Source organism: Myotis brandtii, unplaced genomic scaffold (genome assembly GCF_000412655.1).
Source record: "Myotis brandtii unplaced genomic scaffold, ASM41265v1 scaffold265, whole genome shotgun sequence".
In the NCBI taxonomy this organism is placed as follows: domain Eukaryota; kingdom Metazoa; phylum Chordata; class Mammalia; order Chiroptera; family Vespertilionidae; genus Myotis; species Myotis brandtii.
Window position 1 is genome coordinate 1,341,370 of NW_005360086.1, and position 5,929 is coordinate 1,347,298.

A 5,929-nucleotide genomic window follows, 5' to 3' on the forward strand; every position below is an offset into this window, starting at 1 on the left:
CTCTCTCAATCAATGGAAGCATATCCTTGAATGAGGATTAACAAAATAAATTATAAGCTATATTACTATAATGTATTCATGTTTGCCATTTGTCCCAATAACGTGCTTGTAGCAAAAAGACCCAATCCAGTATGATGCATTGCATTTAGTCTCCATACTTCTTTAGTCCCTTTTAATGTGGAATGGCTCGCTATAATGTATTCATGTTTGCCATTTGTCCCAATAATGTGCTTTGTGGCAAAAAGACCCAATCCGGTATGATGCATTGCATTCAGTTTCCATACTTCTTTAGTCCCTTTTAATGTGGAATGGCTCCTCTCTCTTTCCTTTGATTGTGGCTTTGTAAATGTTGAAGATTATAAGCAAGTGATTTTGTAGGCCCCCCCCCCCCCGCCCCGCAGTTTCGGTTTGTCTGATGTTTCCTCATGATTAGATTTAAGCTATGTATCTTGGAGAGAAAAGTCACAGAAGTGCTGCTGTGTTCTCACTGGATCTTACCAGGTGATGTATGATTTCAACTTGTCCCGTTACTGATTATATTAACATTGATGTTTTTATTGAGACGGTGTCTACCAGACTTGCAATACCCTTTTGGTGCATCTATATGGCACTTCTGTTGGTTATGTGCTTTAGCAGACATTGCCAGAGTTTTTTTCCAAAGCAGTTGTACAAATTTGCTCTCCACCCAACAGTATAAAAATTCCAGTGGCCACATCCTTGTCAACACTATTGCTGGTTTTTAAATTTTTAGTCATTCTGAATGTGTAGTGGTGGTATTTCATTGTGGTCTTAATTTGCATTTCTCTGATAACTATGTTGCATAATGTTTCATGTATTTATTAGCTGTTTATATATCTTCTTTTATGAAAAAACATACTACCTTTTGCCCATTTAAAATATTGTTCTGTCTTTTTCTGTTATTTTGTAGGATAATCTTAGTATATGCTCGACGAGTCATTTGTCATTTGTAATATCTTTCACTCTGTGGCTTGCCTTTTCACTTACTGATGTCTTTTGATTTTACTGAAATAAAACGTTTCTTTTGATTAGCTGTGTATGCTGTTTAGGGATTCTTTGCCTAATTCTAAAATAATAAATTTTTTTTCTTTTGCTTCCCTTCATCATTTTCTTCTAGAAGCTTTTTTTCCCTTGTACTGTCCACATTTAGTTTTAGAGGTCATTTAAAGTTTTACCAAAGGTGTCTATGTACACAGTTTAAGAAGCAAAACTTCACAGGATGTGTAAGGAGAAACGGCAGTCCTATAGCCCTTCATACTTATTTCCTGCTCCCCAGAGACAGTGATTTTCAACTCAATCAGCCGACTTTTTAAAGAGAAATTCTCCATATCTCTAAATAACAACCTTTTGTTGCCAATTCTTGATTTTTCAGTTTTGGGGATTCTCTTTTGACTTCCCAGTATGGAAGGTAAGGAGTTCACTCTTTTTAACTCCTCACCTCCACCACACTCAGTCCCACTTCCTTTCTCATCACCTTCCCAAAGTGGTTACACGATCGCTGTGATTGGACCAATAGTCAGCGTTTACCCTAGCACGACTGGGCCCTTGTTATTCGTGTCTGAGCTGAGTGGGGCACTAGGATCACTCTTGGTCTTTGTTCTCCTGGAGTTTGCATTTCTCTTGCTTTGCTGCTGCTGAGGTTCATTTGTTTTCCCTTGTAATGAGCACTGCTTCAACCCCAGTGTTCCAACCATTCCGACACATTAGGTATTCTGTCAGTTTCCTCTTCTTGAAGCAGTCCCTTCTGCAGACTTTGTGGGTTTTTTAAAATCCTCACCCGAGGATATTTTTCCATTGATTTTTAGAGAGAGTGGAAGAGAGAGGGAAAGACAGAGAGAAATATTGATGTGAGAGAAACACACCAATTGGTTGCCTCCTGCATAAGCCAACCAGGGCCAGGGCTGAGGAGGAGCCTGCAACCGAGATACACCCTTGACCAGAATCCCCAGGCTGATGCTCTACCCACTGAGCCAAACCGGCTAGGGCTGCTCTGCAGACTTTTGATCCACCACAATCCCTTTGCTCTCCAGCCCCCAGGAACAGCTCTCCTGCTGGAGTCTCCTTCCACCACCCTTCTTAGGATTCCCCTTACCTCTCTCCTACACCTGACCCCCTCGTTTCCTAAAGCCCGTGTCTCCCTCTTTCTCATTCTCTCGTTTTTGAGGAACACACCCTCCCATAGGTTCTGGAGAAGGTGTGCAAAGGGGATATAATTTCTGAAACTTTGAACATGTGAAAAGGTCTTTAGTCTACCCTTATACTTAACTGATAATTTTACTGGTTTTAGAATTCTAGGTGACAAATAATTTTTCTTCAGAATTTCGAAGACATATTTGTATTGTTGGATTAATGGACTTTTTTTTTTAAAGCCTTCTTTTCCTCTCAGTAACATTCTGTAGTTTTCTATGTGGAACATAAACACATTTTGTCAGATTTATTCCTAAGTATTTGTTTTTTAATTTAAAAAATACTATTGTTGATGAAATATTTTTATTTTCTAATTGCTTATTGTCATCTTAAAGAGATACAATGGAATTTATTTAATTGTAATTTAAAAAATACTATTGTTGGTGAAATATTTTCATTTTCTAATTGCTTACTGTCATCTTAAAGAGATACAATGGAATTTATTTAATTGCTAAATTTATTTAATCTTATACCATATCCGTAGATTTTAAAAAATTTTCCAACTTACATAATGATACCACTGATGAATAACCATTGTTTTTTGTGTTGTTGTTGTTTTTTTCCTTTTCAAATCTTACCTCTTTTTATTTTTTCTTGCCTTATTGCACTGGCTAGGACCTCCCATACAATATTACATAGAAGTGGTGGTGGTGGGCATCCTCATTTATTCCAATCTCAAGGGGATAACTTTCAATACTTTACCATTAAGTACGATATTTACTGTAGCTGTTTGTGTGTGATATTACCAAGTTAAGAAAATTTCCTTTTACTTGTAGTTTGCCAAGAATTTTATCATGAATAAATGTTGAACTTTTATCAAATGCTTGTTTCACATCTATTGCTATCCTTTATACTTCCAATCTGGGGTATTACACAACTGGTTTTCACATGTGGAGCCAAACTCACATTCCTGGAACAAACTCAAATTTGTCAAGAGGCATTATATACCGCTGGATTTGATTGCTCTTTTGTTTAGAATGTATATCTATGATTTTTTCAGAAATTACTCTGTAATTATCCTTTCTTGTAATGTCTTGCTTTGGTTTTAATATCGAGGTTATGCTGCCCTCATCCAAAAAGTTGGGAAGTGTTCTCTTCTCTATGAGAGTTTATATAAAACTGGGGTTGTTTCTTCCTTTGATGTTCAGAAGAACTCACTAGTGAACGATCTGGATTTGAAATGCTCTTTGTGGGAAGATGTTTAATGACTAATTTTTCTAATCGATACGAGACTATTCTCTATATTGTCTTCTGAGAGATTCCTAAGTTGTGTTTTTCAAAGAATTTACAAGTTTCATCAAAAATTTCAAATTTATTGGCATAGAGCAGGGATTTTCAATCCTTTTCATCTCATGTCACACATAGTTAACCACTACAATTCTGTGGCACGCCAAAAATATACTTTTTGCCGATCTGACAAAAAAATAGGTATAATTTTGATTCATTCACACCAGATGGCTGTTGTTGTGTTGGCTGCTGCCATTTTTTTAATTTGACAATCTAAGGGAAAAGAGGTCAGTGCCCCTGAGTAGTCAGGTATTGCAGGTTTTAAAAATTCTTACAGCACGCTGGTCGAAAATTGCTGGCATAGAGTCATGATAATAGTCTCATAATATCTTAATTGTTTGTAAGATAGTGATAACCTCCTTTTTGTTCCAGGTGTTGGCAGTTGGTGCCCTTCCTTTCCTTCCTGATCATTCCATTTTATTGGATTTGTTTTGCTACAGGGTTTATTTTGCTATCCTCTGTGATTTTTAGCTTTTCTTCTTTTCTAACACATGTACATATGCTTATGAGTTTCTATCTAAGCACTGCTTTAGCTACATCACAACATTTTAATAATATTTCAGCATCATCCATTCAAAAGTATTTTTGATATCCAGCAAGAGTTCTTCTTCAAAGAATAAACTATTTGGAAGTGCATTGCTTAATGTTGAAACATTAAAAAAAAAATCAAGTTATCCTTTGTTACTGGTTGCTAGCCTGATTATGTGGTTGTCAGAGGCCATACTCTGTATGATTTTCATTCTTTGACCTTTCTCAAGACTTGCTTTATGACCCAGTCTAAGGTCAATTTTGGAAATTGTTCCATGCACATGAAAAGAATGTGCGCTCTGAAGTTGATGGCTTTGTGTTGGTCATACTGGTTTAACTTCTCTAGATGCTTACTGGGTTTTGTCTCCTTTTCTATCAATTGCCGAGAGAGAAACTTCCCCTCCGTTCCTAGTTTTCTAAGAGTATTGCTCATAAATAGGTGCTGGATTTTGTCAAGTGCTCTTTCTGTATCTACTGATATGATCGTGTGATTTTTATTCTTTAGCCTGTTGATGTGATGGGTTACATTAACTGACTTACGAATGTTGAACCAGCCTTACATAACTAGGATACATCCCACTTGGTCGTGGTGTATACTTCTTTATTTTTATTTTTCCATGTGTGCAAAGTACAGGTGTTAAAAACAAAGTAACAAAAATAGAACAGAGGCCAGTAGCCTCAGTGGGACAGTGCTGAAGCAGAGCCCCATACTCTCAGACCTGCAGAGAGAGGTCCAGGGTTGGCAGCAGGGAGGTCGGGCCTCGGGTGGAACCCCTCTGGCCGAGAGTGGGGATCTTGAGGGGCTGGGGGGCGGGCTGGAGGGAGCCTGGTCAGGATGAGGCTGTGACCTCATCTGAGTCTCACAGGTAGGACTGCAGGTAATCAGCAAAGAGGGCCTTGGCCCGGTGTAGGACACGCCCCAGCGGGTGTTTCCCCACAAGGCGGTCAAAGTGCATGGCCACCTCGTGGTAATCCAGCCCGTTCCTCATGATTTGACCCCGGTGCTCTAACAGGATGGCGAGGCAGAGAAAGAGCATGAACGGGTTCCCTTGGCCAAGCTCCTGGGGTGGTGGCAGGGACTTCCCAGGGTCTTGTGGGGAGCCCACCTCTGGCATCAAAAGGGATCCTGCAGCAGGAGAGGCCTCCCGGGAGGACGGCAGAGACGAGGAGGATGGGGAACCAGGCAGGGAAGAGGAGAGGAGTGCGTCTGAGGAGTTCAGCAAGGGCTTGGAGAGGGACTTGGAGCTGATGAGGACAGTGGGATGGAAAAGCTGGGCGAGAGGGTCCCTCCTGGGGCGGCTGTTGTCCCTGAGTTGCTGGAGGTCACCCAGACTGGCTGGTCCCGGGAGCTGCCCCCCACCACCAGGCTCCTGGCTGGTCAGGGCCAAGGGGTCAACAGCCTCTTCAAAAGCACCGCCTCTCCCACCAGCAGGCCTGGGCCTTTGCCCCTGTTGCAGGGGCTGCTCCCCGCAGCTCCTGGAGCCAGTGTCGGCCCCGTGGCAGGGGGTCCCCATGAGCTCGACCTCCCGTTCGGGAGGATCAGGAGGCAGCGAGCTCCAGGTGACCTCGAGCATGCGCAGGGCATCCTCAAAGGCGAACTCCCGCTTGAGCTCGAGCAGCAGCCAGCGGTAGCAGAAGAGGAGGTTGTGGGCCCCCGCCTCTCGCAGGTACCGGTAGAAGTCGGGGTCCACGTGCCGCAGCAGCAGCTGGAGGTGGGCGAACTTGACGGCCATGGCCCAGCCGTCCGGGTGGAAGTTGGGGGCCAGGCGCCGCATGATGCCGCAGAAGCAGAGGAAGGCCTGGCCTTCGTGGTCCAGCGCCGCCAGGAGGGGCGAGGCCAGGTCGCTCATGCCCTGGCGGTAGGACACCTGCGGGTGGGTGACGGCGTAGGTGGTGAGCAGGTCGTGCA

The 5,929-nt window shown here is 42.6% G+C and overlaps 1 pseudogene; it reads right to left on the minus strand.

Annotated features, from left to right (window-relative positions):
• Positions 1-4,880: 4,880 nt before the first annotated feature.
• Positions 4,881-5,929, minus strand: part of LOC102246958 — a 2,325-nt pseudogene continuing 1,276 nt past the window's right edge.